At 45.9% G+C, this 20,215-nt stretch overlaps 1 protein-coding gene across 1 annotated transcript in view; it reads right to left on the bottom strand.

Moving 5' to 3' along the window:
- The window catches only part of LOC123756315 (dynein beta chain, ciliary), a 289,304-nt gene that overhangs the window by 146,375 nt on the left and 122,714 nt on the right, over window positions 1–20,215 (bottom strand). The window lies entirely within an intron of this gene.

Genomic DNA, 20,215 nt, shown 5'->3' with positions numbered 1-20,215 from the left:
GTTGGTGACAACAGTACGTGTAGAGTTGGTGACAACAGTACGTGTAGAGTTGGTGACAACAGTACGTGTAGAGTTGGTGACAACAGTACGTGTAGAGTTGGTGACAACAGTACGTGTAGAGTTGGTAGCAAGAGTTGAGTATTTATTAAATAAAATGATAAGATGTATTTTTCGGTATATATGTAGAAGACAAATTTGATGTGATGATTGAGGTGGATGTTCGGGTGAGGTTGTGGTGGAAAGTCCGGCGGCACAGCAACAGTGGTGTTGCAGGTAACAAAAGAGAACTAAATTACACCACTGGAAGTTTGAAATAATCTCTGCAAAGTGATAATATCTACACTTGCAATACACTGATGGGTATGTACAATGTTGATGGTATTCAGCAGTGAAAGGCACAGATTTAAATGAAGTTCCTTATGGATGGTTCATAGATGACAATCGTTAGTAATGTCTATAAAAACTTTTATAATTTGTAAAACAATGGTTGAGCAAGAAAGACCAGTACCATCAATCAAAAGCCAACGTGGCAGAAATGGAAGCAACATTAGGTGTTCGAACACTCAACAAAACATTGCTTTCATGGCACGGGTCTGAGTAAGTCTTGTGAACTATATGAATGAGCCGTTTCTTGCTGTTTGAAGGCCACTGTTAAAACATTTGCCTGCTGAAGGTGGCTGGGGTAAATGTGACTGAACATTATATAGGAAAACACAAAGAGACCAGTCACTATGGTACCTTCTTCAAGCCTATTGCAGCAGCAGAGCTGCCGGTACTCTGAGCATACAGTACTAGACTGGCAGTACCAGCTTTGATACAATAATGTCAACTGATAAGTTATATTTTAAACGTCTCTGTTTTTATCCTATGGCACACTGGAGAAAATAATTAACAATATTTAAATAGAAAGTTACTTTAGATAAAGTCGAGACATTGTTTAGGGTTTACATATATAAAGGTATTTATGCCGTGATCGTTCCGGAAAATTATATAGGCTTTTCGTAGCAGCATGCCTTTGACTGGGTTTCATTATTTCAGTAAGTAGAGGATGTGGGGATAAGGGGCGGTGCTTAATTAAACAGATGCTTTAATTTAAAACTAGCATATGTAGTTAGGACTTTGCCAAGACTTATTAAGCGTGGGGTACATGTTTATTTCTGATATTAATAAGTACTCACGAGTGTTGCATCTATAGTATTAGTCAATATTCACAAAACTCGTAAATTATTAGCTAAACAATGAGAATTTGTCTTAATCCAAGTACTAACCACGAAGACATGTTCTGTATAATCTCTAGATGTTAACTCAAAACTAGAAGTAAGGGTTCTGTGCAATGCATGAGAATATTATACTTGAAACACCACTAAATTGCTTAACAAATTATATAGCTAGCCTTCTATGTGTAATATCATAATTGTCCATAGTAATTTCAATGCAAAATCAATTGAACAACAGGAAGTAAAGTTAGCTGCCATCTAATCGTAAGACATTGCACTGGTAGGGTGTGAGTACTGGTGGTCGCTCCAGGGATCCCACACCACTGGCGACGGGATCACTATATCTGGAACAGCCACCACAGCCTCTACACTGGTAGGGTGTGAGTACTGGTGGTCGCTCCAGGGTTCCCACACCACTGGCGACGGGATCACTATATCTGGAACAGCCACCACAGCCTCTACACTGGTAGGGTGTGAGTACTGGTGGTCGCTCCAGGGTTCCCACACCACTGGCGACGGGATCACTATATCTGGAACAGCCACCACAGCCTCTACACTGGTAGGGTGTGAGTACTGGTGGTCGCTCCAGGGTTCCCACACCACTGGCGACGGGATCACTATATCTGGAACAGCCACCACAGCCTCTACACTGGTAGGGTGTGAGTACTGGTGGTCGCTCCAGGGTTCCCACACCACTGGCGACGGGATCACTATATCTGGAACAGCCACCACAGCCTCTACACTGGTAGGGTGTGAGTACTGGTGGTCGCTCCAGGGTTCCCACACCACTGGCGACGGGATCACTATATCTGAAACAGCCACCACAGCCTCTACACTGGTAGGGTGTGAGTACTGGTGGTCGCTCCAGGGTTCCCACACCACTGGCGACGGGATCACTATATCTGGAACAGCCACCACAGCCTCTACACTGGTAGGGTGTGAGTACTGGTGGTCGCTCCAGGGTTCCCACACCACTGGCGACGGGATCACTATATCTGGAACAGCCACAACAGCCTCTACACTGGTAGGGTGTGAGTACTGGTGGTCGCTCCAGGGTTCCCACACCACTGGCGACGGGATCACTATATCTGGAACAGCCACCACAGCCTCTACACTGGTAGGGTGTGAGTACTGGTGGTCGCTCCAGGGTTCCCACACCACTGGCGACGGGATCACTATATCTGGAACAGCCACCACAGCCTCTACACTGGTAGGGTGTGAGTACTGGTTGTCGCTCCAGGGTTCCCACACCACTGGCGACGGGATCACTATATCTGGAACAGCCACCACAGCCTCTACACTGGTAGGGTGTGAGTACTGGTGGTCGCTCCAGGGTTCCCACACCACTGGCGACGGGATCACTATATCTGGAACAGCCACCACAGCCTCTACACTGGTAGGGTGTGAGTACTGGTGGTCGCTCCAGGGTTCCCACACCACTGGCGACGGGATCACTATATCTGGAACAGCCACCACAGCCTCTACACTGGTAGGGTGTGAGTACTGGTGGTCGCTCCAGGGTTCCCACACCACTGGCGACGGGATCACTATATCTGGAACAGCCACCACAGCCTCTACACTGGTAGGGTGTGAGTACTGGTGGTCGCTCCAGGGTTCCCACACCACTGGCGACGGGATCACTATATCTGGAACAGCCACCACAGCCTCTACACTGGTAGGGTGTGAGTACTGGTGGTCGCTCCAGGGTTCCCACACCACTGGCGACGGGATCACTATATCTGGAACAGCCACCACAGCCTCTACACTGGCTTCAGGGAGCTCCTATGAAAACAGCCCACTTTTGCAATTATTTAGGTGCTTAGCAACTACCTGGAGGCCAAAATGTTTTTTACCCGTCGTATATATGTTGGCAACGTCTGATTTGTTTCTCCTATTTCATGTTAAGAAACGGAACCATGTGTGATAAAATAACTGAACCAAAGAACACATAGGGTAGTCAGTGTTTTGATCCACGAACGTTCACCAACAGCGAAGAACACAATGATGTTTCTGTTAATGCCTGAACATCGAACATCTCGTTCGATGTTCATTCAGATGTAATTTTAGGCCCATGTTAATGTTCAACTGCACTGTCTAACTCCGTATTGCAAGCTTCAGTAGTCGCTAATGGGTCGAGTTATGTGATGACTTTATAACAGGTTCTTCGATCACTTTACACTGATGGCCTCTGGCTGAGGAGCGCCTGTTCCTCTGGGTTATCTTGACGGAATCGTTGCTAGAAACCGCCTTGCTCTTCTTTCATAGTGCTTCCTGTTTGTGGACGTCCGTGGACCCCAACACTGCCAGTAGTCCCTTGTTCAAAGATGTAGAGCTGTATCACACATGGTTCTGTTATTTTCCCAGGAACAGAAGACAAGGTTATATGTTGCATACATCTCTGCCAGCGAGAACATTTTTGGCTACTTTCGTGAATACATTACAAAAATTGAACTCATTTAAACATAAACGGCTCAATAGACAAAAATAACATATATAAAATTAAGTGATTTACAGTTCAAGTGGAAACTTCAGAGGCAGGTGATATATTCTAGATTCTAAGGAAAACAAATCTGTCAGCTAATGTAGTACTTTTATTTGCTAGATAAAAATAAAATATTTGCTAGTAAAAGCTTCATAAATAGCAAGCCTAGAAGACAGTTTGACAATTACATAAATATCAGAACACCGACGAGATGCAAACTCGTGCACAGACCCACACAGCCAGGTGCACACACACACAGCCTGGTGCACACACAGCCTGGTGCACACACAGCCTGGTGCACACACAGCCTGGTGTACACACACTAGATTGTACACAGATGATAGTTGCATACTTCCTGGGGAACATTAACTTACACCCAGCTAAGTGCACACTTTTTACTGGTGCACATACTACCTTACATGAAGCACGGTGCACAAACTAGCTTGCACACAGTTTGCTGCACACACAGTCTCGTGCTCACACAAACTGCTGCACACAGCCTGGTGATCAATCGCCTAGTGCACACACAACCTGGTGCACACACACACACACAGCCTGGTGCACACACACACACAGCCTGGTGCACACACACACACACAGCCTGGTGCACACACACACACACACAGCCTGGTGCACAAAGTCTGGGAAAGAGTTAGAGCGGGTGTTGGACAAGGGTCAGGCACGGGGGTGACCAGAGCCAACAACACGTGCAGAGGCCAGGCTCCTAGTACTGGGGAGAGACGTGTGTGGTAAGAGTGTATCCTCCTGTATTCACCTAGTTGTGTTTGCGAGGGTTGAGCTTTGCTCTTTCGGCCCGCCTCTCAACCGTCAATCAACTGGTGCACAGATTCCTGAGCCTACTGGGCTCTATCATATCTACAATTGAAACTGTGTATGGAGTCAGCCTCCACCACATCACTGCCTAATGCATTCCATCCGTTAACTACTCTGACACTGAAAATGTTCCTTCTAACGTCTCTGTGGCTCATGTGGGTACTCAGTTTCCACCTGTCCCCTTGTTCGCGTCCCACCAGTGTTGAATAGTTTATCCTTGTTTACCCGGTCGATTCCCCTGAGGATTTTGTAGGTTGTTATCATGTCTCCCCTTACTCTTCTGTCTTCCAGCGTCGTAAGGTGTATTTCCCGCAGCCTTTCCTAGTAACCCATTCCTTTTAGTTCTGGGACTAGTCTAGTGGCATACCTTTGGACTTTTTCCAGCTTCGTCTTGTGTTTGACAAGGTACGGGCTCCATGCTGGGGCCGCATACTCCAGGATTGGTCTTACATATGTGGTGTACAAGATTCTGAATGATTCCTTACACAGGTTCCTGAACGCTGTTCTGATGTTAGCCAGCCTCGCATATGCCGCAGACGTTATTCTTTTTATGGGGGCTTCAGGAGACAGGTTTGGTGTGATATCAACTCCTAGATCTTTCTCTCTCTGTCCGTTTCATTAAGTACTTCATCTCCTATTCTGTATCCTGTGCCTGGCCTCCTGTTTCCACTGCCTAGTTTCATTACTTTGCATTTACTCGGGTTGAACCTCAACAGCCATTTGTTGGACCATTCACTCAGTCTGTCTAGGTCATCTTGTAGCCTCCTACTATCATCCTCAGTTTCAATTCTCCTCATAAGTTTTGCACAATCGGCAAACATTGAGAGAAACGATTCTATACCCTCTGTGAGATCATTAACATATATCAGAAACAGTATAGGTCCAAGGACTGACCCCTGCGGGACTCCACTCGTAACGTCTCGCCAATCTGAGACCTCACCCCTCACACTGACTCGTTGTCTCCTGTTGCTTATGTACTCCTTTATCCAATGGAGTACCTTCCCTTTCACTCCAGCCTGCATCTCCAGCTTTTTTACTAGCCTTTTGTGTGGTACTGTATCAAAGGCTTTCTGACAATCCAAAAATATGCAGTCTGCCCACCCTTCCCTTTCTTGCCTTATTTTTGCTGCCTGGTCGTAGAATTCAAGTAACCCTGTGAGGCAGGACCTGCCATCCCTGAACCCATGTTGATGCTGTGTTACAAAGTTTTTTCGCTCCAGATGCTCCACTAGCTTTCTTCACACAATCTTCTCCATCAGCTTGCATGGTATGCAGGTTAGGGACACTGGCCTGTAGTTCAGTGCCTCCTGTCAGGAGGCACTGAACTACAGGCCAGTGGCAATTTCTGGCAGTTCCCTGTTGCCAGTGATTTGTTATACACTATGGAGAGTGGTTGGCACAGTTCTTCTGCTCCTTCCTTTAGTACCCAAGGGGAGATTCCATTTGGGCCTACGAGGGCATCGTACATGCTTTTGTCACATCCAACTCTAGTAAACACTTCCTTACTTCCCCGCTGTTAATCTCAAAACTCTTCCAATGGTTCCTGGTTAGCTATTCCCTCTCTTATCTCTGGAATTGTGGTTTGTGTGTGTACTCACCTAATTGTGCTTGCGGGGGTTGAGCTCTGGCTCTTTGTGTGTGTGTGTGTGTGTGTGTGTGTGTGTGTGTGTGTGTGTGTGTGTGTGTGTGTGTGTGTGTGTGTGTGTGTGTGTGTGTGTGTGTGTGTGTGTGTGTGTGTGTGTGTGTGTACTCACCTATTTGTGCTTGCGGGGGTTGAGCTTTGGCTCTTTGGTCCCGCCTCGGACCGGGACCTTGTGTGTGTGTGTGTGTGTGTGTACTCACCTAATTGTACTCACCTAATTGTGCTTGCGGGGGTTGAGCTCTGGCTCTTTGGTCCCGCCTCTCAACCGTCAATCAACTGGTGTACAGATTCCTGAGCCTATTGGGCTCTATGATATCTACATTTGAAACTGTGTATGGAGTCAGCCTCCACCACATCACTTCCTAATGCATTCCATTTACTAACTACTCTGACACTGAAAAAGTTCTTTCTAACGTCTCTGTGGCTCATTTGGGTACTCAGCTTCCACCTGTGTCCCCTTGTTCGCGTCCCACCAGTGTTGAATAGTTCATCCTTGTTCACCCGGTCGATTCCCCTGAGGATTTTGTAGGTTGTGATCATGTCCCCCCTTACTCTTCTGTCTTCCAGTGTCGTAAGGTGCATTTCCCGCAGCCTTTCCTCATAACTCATGCCTCTTAGTTCTGGGACTAGTTTAGTAGCATACCTTTGGACTTTTTCCAGCTTCGTCTTGTGCTTGACAAGGTACGGGCTCCATGCTGGGGCCGCATACTCCAGGATTGGTCTTACATATGTGGTGTACAAGATTCTGAATGATTCCTTACACAGGTTCCTGAACGCCGTTCTGATGTTAGCCAGCCTCGCATATGCCGCAGACGTTATTCTCTTTATGTGGGCTTCAGGAGACAGGTTTGGTGTGATATCAACTCCTAGATCTTTCTCTCTGTCTGTTTCATTAAGTACTTCATCTCCTATTCTGTATCCTGTGCCTGGCCTCCTGTTTCCACTGCCTAGTTTCATTACTTTGCATTTACTCGGGTTGAACTTCAACAGCCATTTGTTGGACCATTCACTCAGTCTATCCAGGTCATCTTGTAGCCTCCTACTATCATCCTCTGTTTCAATCCTCCTCATAATTTTTGCATCGTCGGCAAACATTGAGAGGAACGAATCTATACCCTCTGGGAGATCATTTACATATACCAGAAACAGTATAGGTCCAAGGACTGACCCCTGCGGGACTCCACTTGTGACGTCTCGCCAATCTGAGACCTCACCCCTCACACAGACTCGTTGTCTCCTGTTGCTTAGGTACTCCTCTATCCACCGGAGTACCTTCCCTCTCACTCCAGCCTGCATCTCCAACTTTCGCACTAGCCTCTTGTGTGGCACTGTATCAAAGGCTTTCTGACAATCCAAAAATATGCAGTCTGCCCACTCTTCTCTTTCTTGCCTTATTTTTGTTGCCTGGTCGTAGAATTCAAGTAACCCTGTGAGGCAGGACCTGCCATCCCTGAACCCATGTTGATGCTGTGTTACAAAGTTCCTTCGCTCCAGATGCTCCACTAGTTTTTTTCGCACAATCTTCTCCATCAGCTTGCATGGTATGCAGGTTAGGGACACTGGCCTGTAGTTCAGTGCCTCCTGTCTATCCCCTTTCTTGTATATCGGGACTACGTTAGCTGCTTTCCAAATATCTGGCAGTTCCCCTGTTGCCAGTGATTTGTTATACACTATGGAGAGTGGTAGGCTCAGTTCTCTTGCTCCTTCCTTTAGAACCCAAGGGGAGATTCCATCTGGGCCTATAGCCTTCGTCACGTCCAACTCTAGTAAACACTTCCTTACTTCCTCACTGGTAATCTCAAACTCTTCCAGTGGTTCCTGGTTAGCTATTCCCTCACTTACCTCTGGAATTTCTCCTTGCTCTAAGGTGAAGACCTCCTGGAATTTCTTATTCAATTCCTCACACACTTCCTTGTCATTTGTAGTGAATCCTTCCGCCCCTATCCTTAATCTCATAACCTGTTCCTTTACTGTTGTTTTTCTCCTAATGTGGCTATGCAACAATTTAGGCTGAGTCTTTGCCTTGCTTGCGATGTCATTTTCGTATTGTCTTTCTGCCTCTCTTCTCATCCTGACATATTCATTCCTGGCATTCTGGTATCTTTCTCTGCTCTCCAGTGTCCTGTTATTCCTATAGTTTCTCCATGCCCTTTTACTTTGCTGCTTAGCTAGCCTACATCTTTGATTAAACCATGGGTTTCTCATCTTCATTTCTCTGTTTTCCTTTTGGACTGGGACAAACTTGTTTGCTGCGTCCTTGCACTTCTGCGTGATGTAATCCATCATATCTTGGGCCGTCTTTCCCCTGAGCTCTGTTTCCCATGCTATATCTGTTAGGAATTTTCTTATCCCCTCATAGTTTCCCTTTCGGTATGCTAACCTTTTGGTTTCGGTATCCCTCCTCGAGTTCAATAACCCTTCTTCAATCAAGTACTCAAACACCAGTACACTGTGGTCGCTCATTCCTACTGGGTCCTCAAAACCGATTTCTCTTATGTCGGAGTCGTTCAGAGTGAAGACTAGGTCGAGTCTCGCTGGTTCGTCATTGCCTCGCATCCTTGTGGGTTCTCCGACATGCTGGGTTAAAAAGTTGCTTGTCACCACCTCCAATAGTTTGGCTCTCCACGTATCCTCGCCTCCATGCGGTTCCTTGTTCTCCCAGTCAATCTTTCCGTGATTGAAGTCGCCCATGATGAGCAGCAGCGAAGTGAGGTTTAATTCCCGTAGTCTCTCCTCGTAGCTCATACCTCTCAGCTCGGGAACTAGTCTGGTGGCAAACCTTTGAACCTTTTCCAGTTTAGTCTTATCCTTGACTAGATATGGACTCCATGCTGGGGCTGCATACTCCAGGATTGGCCTGACATATGTGGTATACAAAGTTCTGAATGATTCTTTACACAAGTTTCTGAATGGCGTTCGTATGTTGGCCAGCCTGGCATATGCCGCTGATGTTATCCGCTTGATATGTGCTGCAGGAGACAGGTCTGGCGTGATATCAACCCCCAAGTCTTTTTCCTTCTCTGACTCCTGAAGAATTTCCTCTCCCAGATGATACCTTGTATCTGGCCTCCTGCTCCCTACACCTATCTTCATTACATTACATTTGGTTGGGTTAAACTCTAACAACCATTTGTTCGACCATTCCTTCAGCTTGTCTAGGTCTTCTTGAAGCCTCAAACAGTCCTCTTCTGTTTTAATCCTTCTCATAATTTTAGCATCGTCCGCAAACATTGAGAGAAATGAATCGATACCCTCCGGGAGATCATTTACATATATCAGAAACAAGATAGGACCGAGTACAGAGCCCTGTGGGACTCCACTGGTGACTTCACGCCAATCGGAGGTCTCACCCCTCACCGTAACTCTCTGCTTCCTATTGCTTAGTTACTCCCTTATCCACTGGAGCACCTTACCAGCTACACCTGCCTGTCTCTCCAGCTTATGTACCAGCCTCTTATGCGGTACTGTGTCAAAGGCTTTCCGACAATCCAAGAAAATGCAGTCCGCCCAGCCCTCTCTTTCTTGCTTAATCTGTGTCACCTGATCGTAGAATTCTATCAAGCCTGTAAGGCAAGATTTACCCTCCCTGAATCCATGTTGGCGATTTGTCACGAAGTCCCTTCTCTCCAGATGTGTTACCAAGTTTTTTCTCACGATCTTCTCCATCACCTTGCATGGTATACAAGTCAAGGACACTGGCCTGTAGTTCAGTGCCTCTTGTCTGTCGCCCTTTTTGTATATTGGGACCACATTCGCCGTCTTCCATATTTCTGGTAGGTCTCCCGTCTCTAGTGACTTACTATACACTATGGAGAGTGGCAGGCAAAGTGCCTCTGCACACTCTTTCAGTACCCATGGTGAGATCCCATCTGGACCAACAGCCTTTCTAACATCCAGATCCAGCAGGTGTCTCTTGACCTCCTCTCTCGTAATTTCGAACTCCTCCAAGGCCGCCTGGTTTACCTCCCTTTCTCCTAGCACAGTGACCTCACCTTGTTCTATTGTGAAGACCTCCTGGAACCTCTTGTTGAGTTCCTCACACACCTCTCTGTCATTCTCTGTATACCTGTCCTCGCCTGTTCTAAGTTTCAATACCTGTTCTTTCACTGTTGTTTTCCTTCTGATGTGACTGTGGAGTAGCTTTGGTTCGGTCTTGGCTTTGTTTGCTATATCATTTTCAAAATTTTTCTCTGCTTCTCTTCTCACCCTGACGTACTCATTCCTGGTTCTCTGGTATCTCTCTCTGCTTTCTGGTGTTCTGTTATTCCGGAAGTTCCTCCACGCCTTTTTGTTCAGTTTCTTCGCTTCCATACATGCCCTATTATACCATGGATTCTTCTGTTGCTTCTCGGATTTTTCCCTTTGGGCCGGGATGAACCTGTTTACTGCCTCCTGACACTTTTGGGTAACATAGTCCATCATACCCTGTACAGACTTGTCTCTGAGGTCTGTGTCCCAAGGTATTTCACTTAGGAAACTTCTCATCTGTTCATAATTCCCCTTTCGGTATGCCAGCCTTTTGATTCCTAGTTCTTTTTGGGGGGGGGGGAGATAAGTCCTAGCTCTACCAGGTACTCAAAGTTCAATACACTGTGGTCACTCATTCCCAAGGGCGCTTCCATCTTAACTTCCCTTATATCCCATTCATTTAGGGTAAATATCAAATCAAGCATTGCTGGTTCATCTTCTCCTCTCATTCTTGTTGGTTCTTTGGTGTGCTGGCTTAGAAAGTTTCTTGTTGCCACGTCCAGCAGCTTAGCTCTCCATGTTTCTGGTCCTCCATGCGGGTCTCTGTTCTTCCAATCTATCTTCCCATGGTTGAAGTCTCCCATAATTAGTAGTCCAGATCCATTCCTGCTAGCAACAGAAGCTGCTCTTTCTATTATGTTTATGGTGGCCATGTTGTTTCTATCATATTCCTGTCTAGGTCTTCTGTCATTTGGTGGTGGATTATATATGACTGCGACTATAATTTTTTTCCCTCCATTTGTTACAGTACCTGCTATGTAGTCACTGAAACCTTCGCAGCCCTGAATATCCATCTCCTCAAAATCCCAGCCTTTTCTTACCAGCAGAGCTACACCACCCCCACCTCTTCCTTCCCTCTCTTTCCTCATAACATAATAGTCCTGTGGGAACACTGCATTTGTTATCGTTTTCGTGATCTTTGTTTCTGTGAGGGCTATTATGTCTGGGTTTTCCTCTAGTACCAGTTCTCCAAGCTCATTTGCTTTATTTGTAATTCCATCTATGTTTGTGTACATCGCTTTGAGGCTCACTTTCTTCTGTCCCTTCTCAAATCGCCTCCTTGGTGAGTGTTCTGCTGGTGGGGGAGGCTGATCCATGGGTGTGAGGATCTGTGAGGTGGATAACAGGGTCTCAGAGTGTGTGTGTGTGTGTGTGTGTGTGTGTGTGTGTGTGTACAACTGTCATGAGTGTACTATTGTGATGGGTGTACTACTGTGATGGGTGTAATACTGTGATGGTTGTATTGCTGTGTTGGGTGTACTGCTGTGATGGGTGTACTACTGTGTTGGGTGTACTGCTGTGATGGGTGTACTACTGTGATGGGTGTACTACTGTGATGGGTGTACTGCTGTGATGGGTGTACTACTGTGATGGGTGTACTACTGTGATGGGTGTACTGCTGTGATGGGTGTACTGCTGTGATGGGTGTACTGCTGTGATGGGTGTACTGCTGTGATGGGTGTACTACTGTGATGGGTGTACTGCTGTGATGGGTGTACTACTGTGATGGGTGTACTGCTGTGATGGGTGTACTACTGTGATGGGTGTACTACTGTGATGGGTGTACTACTGTGATGGGTGTACTACTGTGATGGGTGTACTGCTGTGATGGGTGTACTACTGTGATGGGTGTACTGCTGTGATGGGTGTACTACTGTGATGGGTGTACTGCTGTGATGGGTGTACTACTGTGATGGGTGTACTGCTGTGATGGGTGTACTACTGTGATGGGTGTACTGCTGTGATGGGTGTACTACTGTGATGGGTGTACTGCTGTGATGGGTGTACTACTGTGTTGGGTGTACTGCTGTGATGGGTATTGTACCTCAATGGGCGAGTTAATGTTATGTGTACTATGGGGAAGTTATACTGTACACTGCGAGAGGTTTATCAGTATGTGAGTGTAGGTGGGTGTAATTGTGTGAGAAGGTGTGCAATTTAGTGTGAGATGTGCACCACTGTGTGTGTGTGTGGAGGGCGTTGGAGCATTAGTGGGGCGATTGAACAGTTTAATGTGAGATGTGCACCAGTGAGACTGTGGAGAGGCAGTTGGAGTATTAGTAGGGGGCACGTGTACACTTTAATGTGAGATGTACACCACTGTTTGTGTGGAGGGGCGTGGGGGCATTTGTGGGGGCGGGTGTCCAGATTAGTGGAGCGGGTATGCAGTATAATGTGAGGTGTACTCACCTATTTGTACTCACCTAGTTGTGCTTGCGAGGGATGAGCTCTGGCTCTTTGGTCCCGCCTCTCAACTGTCAATCAACTGGTGTAAAGGCTCCTGAACCTACTGGGCTCTATCATATCTACACTTGAAACTGTGTATGGAGTCAGCCTCCACCACATCACTTCCTAATGCATTCCATTTATCAACCACTCTGACATGAAAAAAGTTCTTTCTAATATCGTTGTGGCTCATTTGGGTTCAGTTTCCACCTGTGTCCCCCTAGTGCGTGTGCCCCTTGTGTTAAATAGCCTGTCTTTATTTACCCTATCAATTCTTCACAAAATCTTGTATGTGGTGATAACGTCCCCCCCCTAACTCTTCTGTCTTCTAGCGACATGAGGTTTAATTCCCGTAGTCTCTCTTTGTAGTTCATACATCTCAGCTCGGGTACTAGTTTGGTGTCAAACCTTTGAATCTTTTTCAGTTTAGTCTTATGCTTGACTAGATATGGACTCCATGCTGGGGCTGCATTCTCCAGGAATGGTCTGACATAGGTGGAATACAAAGTTCTGAATGAATCCTTACACAAGTTTCTAAAGGCCGTTCTTATGTTAGCCAACCTGGAATATGCTGCTGATGTTATCCTCTTGATATGGGTTTCAGGGGACAAGTCTGGCGAGATATCAACCTCCACTTCTTTCTCTCTTTCTGACTCCTGAAGAGGTTCCTCTCCCAAATAATACCTTGTATCTGGTCTCCTGCACCCTACACCTATCTTCATTACATTACATTTGCTTGGGTTAAACTCTAGCATCCCTTCGTTCGACCACTCCTTCAGTTTCTCTAGGTCTTTTTGAAGCTTCAAGCTGCCCTCCTCCGTCTTAATTCTTCTCATAATTTTGGTATCGTCAGCAAACATTGAGAGGAATGAGTCCATACCCTTCGGGAGATCATTTACGAATATCAGAAACAGGACAGCACCGAGTACAAAGCCCTGTGGGACTCCACTGGTGACTTCACGCCAATCTGAGATCTTACCCCTCACTGTAACTCTCTGCTTCCTATTGCTTAGGTACTCCCTTATCCACTGGAGCACCTTACCAGTTACTCCTTCTTGTCTCTCCAGCTTATGTACCAGCCTCTTATGGGGTACTGTGTCGAAGGCCTTTCGACAATCCAAGAAAATGCAGTCCACCCAGCCTCCTCTTTCTTGTTTAATCTTTGTCACTTGATTGTAGAATTCTATTAAGCAAGTAAAGCAAGATTTTCCCTCCCTGAACCCATGTTGATGGGTTGTCACGAAGTTCCTTCTCTCCAGATGTGTTACTAGGTTTTTTCTCACGATCTTCTCCATCACCTGGCATGGTATACAAGTCAAAGACGCTGCCCTATAGTTCAGTGCTTCTTGACTGTCACTCTTTTTGCATATTGGGACTACATTAGCCGTCTTTCATATTTCTGGTAGCTCTCCAATCTCTAGTGACCTACTATACATTATGGAGAGGGGCAAGCAAAGTTTCTTTGCTCCCTCTTTCAATACCCATGGAGAGATCCCGTCTGGACCAACTGCCTTTTTCACGTCCAGACCCAACAGGTGTCTCTTGACCTCATCTCTCGTAAGTTCGAACACTTCCAAGGCCGCCAAGTTTACTGCCCCCCTCTCCTAATGCAGTGACCTCATTTTGTTCTATTGTGAAGACCTCCTGGACCCTCTAGTTGGCTTCACGCACCTCTTTGTCATTCTCTGTTTACCTGTCTTCGCCTGTTCTAAGTTTCATTACCTGTTCTTCCACTGTTGTTTTCCACCTGATGTGACTGTGGAGTAGCTTTGGTTTGATCTTGGCTTTGTTTGCTATATCATTCTCACATTTTTTCTCTGCTTCTCTTCTCACATTAACATAGGTCCTGGTTCTCTAGTATTTCTCTCACTGCTTTCTGGTTTTCTGTTATTTCGGAAGTTCCTCCACGCCTCTTTTGTTCAGCTCCTTTGCTTCCATATATGCCCTATTAAACCATGGATTCTTCTTTTGCTTCTCGGATTTTTCCTTTTGGGCTGGGGTAAACCTGTATACTGCCTCGTGACATTTTTGGGTGACATAGTCCATCATCTCTTGTACAGACTTAGCTCTAAGGTCTGTGTCCCATGGTAAATCCTTTAGGAAACTTCTCCTCTTTTCATAATTCCCATTTCGGTATGCCAGCCTTTTGTTTCCTAGGTGTTTTTTTGTGGGGAGATAAATCGTAGCTCTACCAGGTACTCATAGATCAATACACTCTGATCACTCATTCCCAAGGGTGCTTCCAACATAACTTCCCTTATATCCCACTTATTTAGGGTAAATATCAAATCAAGCATGGCAGGTTCATCTTCCCCTCTCATTCTTGTTAGTTCCTTGATGTGTTGGCTTAGGAAGTTTCTTGTTGCCACGTCCAGCAGCTTAGCTCTCCATGTATCTGGTCCTCCATTTGGGTCTCTGTTCTCCCAATCTATCTTCCCGTGGTTGAAGTCTCTTATGATTAGTAGTCCAGATCCATTCCTGCTAGCGACAGAAGCTGTTCTCTGTATTATGTTAATGGTGGCCATTTTGTTTCAATCACATTACTGTCTTGTTCTTCTGTCATTTGGTGACGGAGTATATATGACTACGGCTATAATTTTTTGTCCTGTAGTTGCTATGGTACCTGTTATGTAGTCACTGAAACCTTCACAGCCCTGAATAACCATCTCCTCAAAACCCCAGCCTTATCTTGTCAGCAGAGCTACACCACCACCTCCTTTTCCTTCTCTCTCTTTCCTCACAACCCAGTAGTCTTGTGGAAACACTGCATTTGTTATGGTTTTCGTTAGCTTTGTTTCTGCGAGTGCTTTTTCTCACGCAGTGTTCCGCTGTGGGTGTGTGGAGGGCAGTGGGAGCATTACTGGGTGCGAGTGTACAGTTTAGTGTGAGATGTGTACCATTGTGTTTATGAAAGGCAGTGGGAGCATTAGTTGGGGCAGGTGAGTAGGGAAATGACTCCTAGAACCGTGTACATGATGATGCTTGCAACATTGCATAATGCATAGAAATAATGCAAGCAACATGTTAGAGGATTTAGGCACGTTGCAATGCCTGAAGACGTTGTCTATTTAGGTGTGACCCTGCCTAAAAGCAATGTCTATTTTGCAAGACGTTGCAAAATACACGTTGAATGTTGCAAAATGATGCATGATGATGTTGATGATGAAGACGATGATGCAAGTTAGTGAAGTGAAAAGGGAAAGTTTAAAAATGAATAGTAAAAATATATAAACTTATCATTCATAGGAGATGGAGAAAGATGCATGAGATTAAAAGGAAAAAAATCAATGATGCGTGTGAGTGAAGTGAAATGGGAAGTCAAAAATGTAATGAACAAGTATCAAAATGTATGGAACATATATCAAAAGTATTGTTCATAGGAGATAGGGGTGAGGTGCATGAGATGAATGAAAAAGAAAATCAGAATGGAGTGTACAAATATCAAACAATAGAGTACATAGAAAAAATAACAAAAGGGTGTTGTTCACAGGAAATGGGGGGAAGTGCAGGAGTGAGAGGATAACAATGCACAGTACAAGTAGCAAAAATAGCGTGTGCATAGAGAAAATATATAAAAAAACATTGTTCACAGTAGATATGTGAAGGTGTATGAGATAAAAGGAAAAAATGAGGAGGTACATGAGGTGAAAGGTAAAAAAAATCAGAGAGAAAGAGAGAGTAGTGAAAGAGTAAAGTTAAACAATCAAATAGTAAAGTAAAATAAGAGACTTATCTCTCCTACCCTAGACTCCAGATCCGTGACTTCAAGTTATTTCTTCATTTCACTACGATCAGATATTATAATTTCTACACACACACACACACACACACACACACACACACACACACACACACACACACACACACACACACACACACACACACACACACACACACACAGACACACACACACACACACACACACACACACACACACACACACACACACACACACACACACACACACACACACACACACACACACAGACACACAGACACACAGACACACACACACACACACACACACACACACACACACACACACACACACACACACACACACACACACACACACACACACACACACGGTGAGTACAAATAGGTGAGTACACACACACACAGACACCCTACCTGCCCCATCCCCTGAGAGCCCCCCACTAAGAACCCACCTTGGGCACACTCCCCCCACCTACCCCCCTCCTCCCACTCACCCCCCTCTCCCCAGGACCTCCTGTCTCTCCCATCCCCAAGCCCTCCGTCCTCCCCCCCCACCCCCTTTAGCCCTCCATTCTCCCCCACCCTACCTAAACCTTCCCCTCTGCACCACTCCCCTAAACCCTCCCCTCTTTCTCACCCACCTCAGACTTCCCTTTCCCCCCATGCCCCCCCAAGCTTCCCTGCCTCCCACACCCCCCTCTCACCCCCCTCTAACCCTCCCACTCTCACTCTCCCCCCCAACCCTCTCCCTCTCACCCTCCCTACCCTTCCCCTCTCCCCAACTCCCCAAGCCCTTCCTCCTCCACCAGTCTCCCCATACCAGATCCTCCCAGCTCCCGCTCACCCCAGATCCCACTTGTTCCCCCCCCCAAAGGAGAAGCAGAAGAGAGTCAGTTTCAGAATAACGTACTCGAATATAGATGGGATCACAAGAAGGCAAGTGAACTAAGGGAAAGAGCACAAGAAGTGAACCCAGATGTCATCGGACTCACTGAAAAAAACTCTCAGGAATCGTAACGAATGTCGTGTTTCCCCAGGAGTATACAGTAATAAGGAAAGAGAGGGAAGGTAGGGGAGGGGGCAGAGTGGCATAAGTGGGCTAATGAGAAAGGAATGGAGTTTCAAGATGATGGCTATCCCGGGTTGTGAGGTTTTCAGAGACTACATAGCAAGCACCATGACAATGGGAGGACCAAGAATAGCAGTAATATATAACCCTCCACCAAATGACAGAAGACCCAGTCAAGAGTATGACAACAACAACATGGCAGTTAACACTATAATTGAGAAGGCAGCCTCTGCTGCCTGTAGAAATAGATTCCACCTGCTCATCATGGGGGACTTCAATCACGGAAGGATTGACTGGGAGAACAAGGAAAGGCATGGAGGCCAGGATACGTGGAGAGTCAAACTAATGGAGGTGGTGACTAGAAACGTTTTAACCCAGCATGTCAGAGAACCCACAAGGATGAGAGGAAATGACGAACCAGCGAGACTCGACCTAGTCTTCACTCTGAACGACTACGACATAAGAGAAATTGGTTTTGAGATCCCAGTAGAAATGAGCGACCACAGTGTACTGGCGTTTGAGTACCTGATTGAAAAAGGGTTATTGAACTCGAGGAGGGGTACTGAAAACAAAAGGCTGGCATTTCGAAAAGGAAACTATGAGGAAATAAGAAAATTCCTGACAGATATAGCATGGGAAACAGAGCTCAAGGGAAAGACGGCCCAAGACATGATGGACTACATCACACAGAAGTGCAAGGAAGCAGCAAACAAGTTTGTCCCAGTCCAAAAGGAAAACAGTGAAATGAAGATAAGAGAGCCATGGTTTAATCAGAGATGTAGGCCAGCTAAGCAGCAAAGTAAAAGAGCGTGGAGAAACTATAGGAATAACAGGACACTTGAGAGAAGAGAAAGATACCAGAGTGCCAGGAATGAATATGTCAGGATGAAAAGAGAGGCAGAAAGACACTACGAAAATGACATAGCAAGCAAGGCAAAGACTCAGCCTAAATTGCTGCACAGCCATTTCAGGAGAAAAACAACATTAAAAGGACAGGTTATGAAATTAAGGATAGGGGCAGAAGGATTCACAACAAACGACAAGGAAGTGTGTGAGGAACTGAATAAGAAATTCTAGAAGGTCTTCATCTTAGAGCAAGGAGAAATTTCAGAGATAAGAGAGGGAATAGTTAACCAGAAACCACTGGAAGAGTTTGAGATTACCAGCGAGGAAGTAATGAAGTGTTTACTAGCGTTGGATGTGACAAAGGCTATAGGCCCAGATGGAATCTCCCCTTGGATGGAGGCCTGGTCGACGACCGGGCCGCGGGGACACAAAGCCCCGGAAGCACCTCAAGGTAGGTAAGGTTGATACAAAAGGAAGTAGCAGAAGAACTGTGCCTGCCACTCTTCATAGTGTATAACAAATCACTGGCAACAGGAGAACTGCCAGAAATTTGGAAAGCAGCTAACGTAGTCCCAATATACAAGAAAGGGGATAGACAGGAGGCACGTGTCCATAAGCTGCATACCATGCAAGCTGACGGAGAAGATTGTGCGAAGAAAGCTAGTGGAACATCTGGAGCGAAAGAACTTTATAACACAGCATCAACATGGGTTCAGGGATGGCAAGTCCTGCCTCAAAGGGTTACTTAAATTCTAAGACCAGGCAACACAAATCACGCAAGAAAGAGGAGGGTGGGCAGACTGCATATTTTTGGATTGTCAGAAAGCCTTTGATACAATACCACACAAGAGGCTAGTGAAAAAGCTGGAGATGCAGGCTGGAGTGAAAGGGAAGGTACTTTATTGGATAAAGGAGTACCTAAGCAACAGGAGACAACGAGTCAATGTGAGGGGTGAGGTCTCAGATTGGCGAGACGTTACGAGTGGAGTCCCACAAGGGACAGTCCTTGGACCTATACTGTTTCTGATATATGTAAATGATCTCCCGGAGGGTATAGACTCGTTTCTCTCAATGTTTGCTGATGATACAAAAATTATGAGGATTGAAATAGTAGGAGGCTACAAGATGACCTAGACAGACTGAGTGAGTGATCCAACAAATGGCTGTTAAAGTTCAACCCGAGTAAATGCAAAGTAATGAAAGTAGGCAGTGGAAACAGAAGGCCAGACACAGGATACGGAATTGGAGATGAAGTACTTTATGAAACGGACAGAGAGAAAGATCTAGGAGTTGATATCACACCAAACCTGTCTCCTGAAGCCCACATAAAAAGAACAACGTCTGCGGCATATGCGAGGCTGGCTAACATCAGAACAGCGTTCAGGAACCTGTGTAAGGAATCATTCAGAATTTTGTACACCACATATGTAAGACCAATCATGGAGTATGTGGTCCCAGCATGGAGCCCGTACCTTATCAAGCACAAGACGAAGCTGGAAAAAGTTCAAATGTATGCCACTAGACTAGTCCCAGAACTAAGAGGCATGAGTTACGAGGAAAGGCTGCGGGAAAGGCACCTTACGACTCTGGAAGACAGAAGAGTAAGTAGAGACATGATCACTACCTACAAAATCCTCAGGGGGAATAGACCGGGTGGACAAGGATAAACTATTCAACACTGGTGGTACGCGAACAAGGGAACACAGGAGGAAACTGAGTACCCACATGAGCCACAGGGACGTTAGAAAGAACTTTTTCAGTGTCAGAGTAGTTAACAGATGGAAGGCATTAGGCAGTGATGTGGTGGAGGCTGACTCCATTCACAGTTTTAATTGTAGATTTGACAGAGCCCAGTAGGCTCAGGAATCTGTACACCAGTTGATTGACAGTTGAGAGGCGGGACCAAAGACCCAAAGCTCAACTCCCGGAAGCAA

The sequence above is a fragment of the Procambarus clarkii genome, chromosome 25 (assembly GCF_040958095.1).
Source record: "Procambarus clarkii isolate CNS0578487 chromosome 25, FALCON_Pclarkii_2.0, whole genome shotgun sequence".
NCBI lineage: Eukaryota > Metazoa > Arthropoda > Malacostraca > Decapoda > Cambaridae > Procambarus > Procambarus clarkii.
This window is presented reverse-complemented; position numbering and strand designations above follow the sequence as displayed.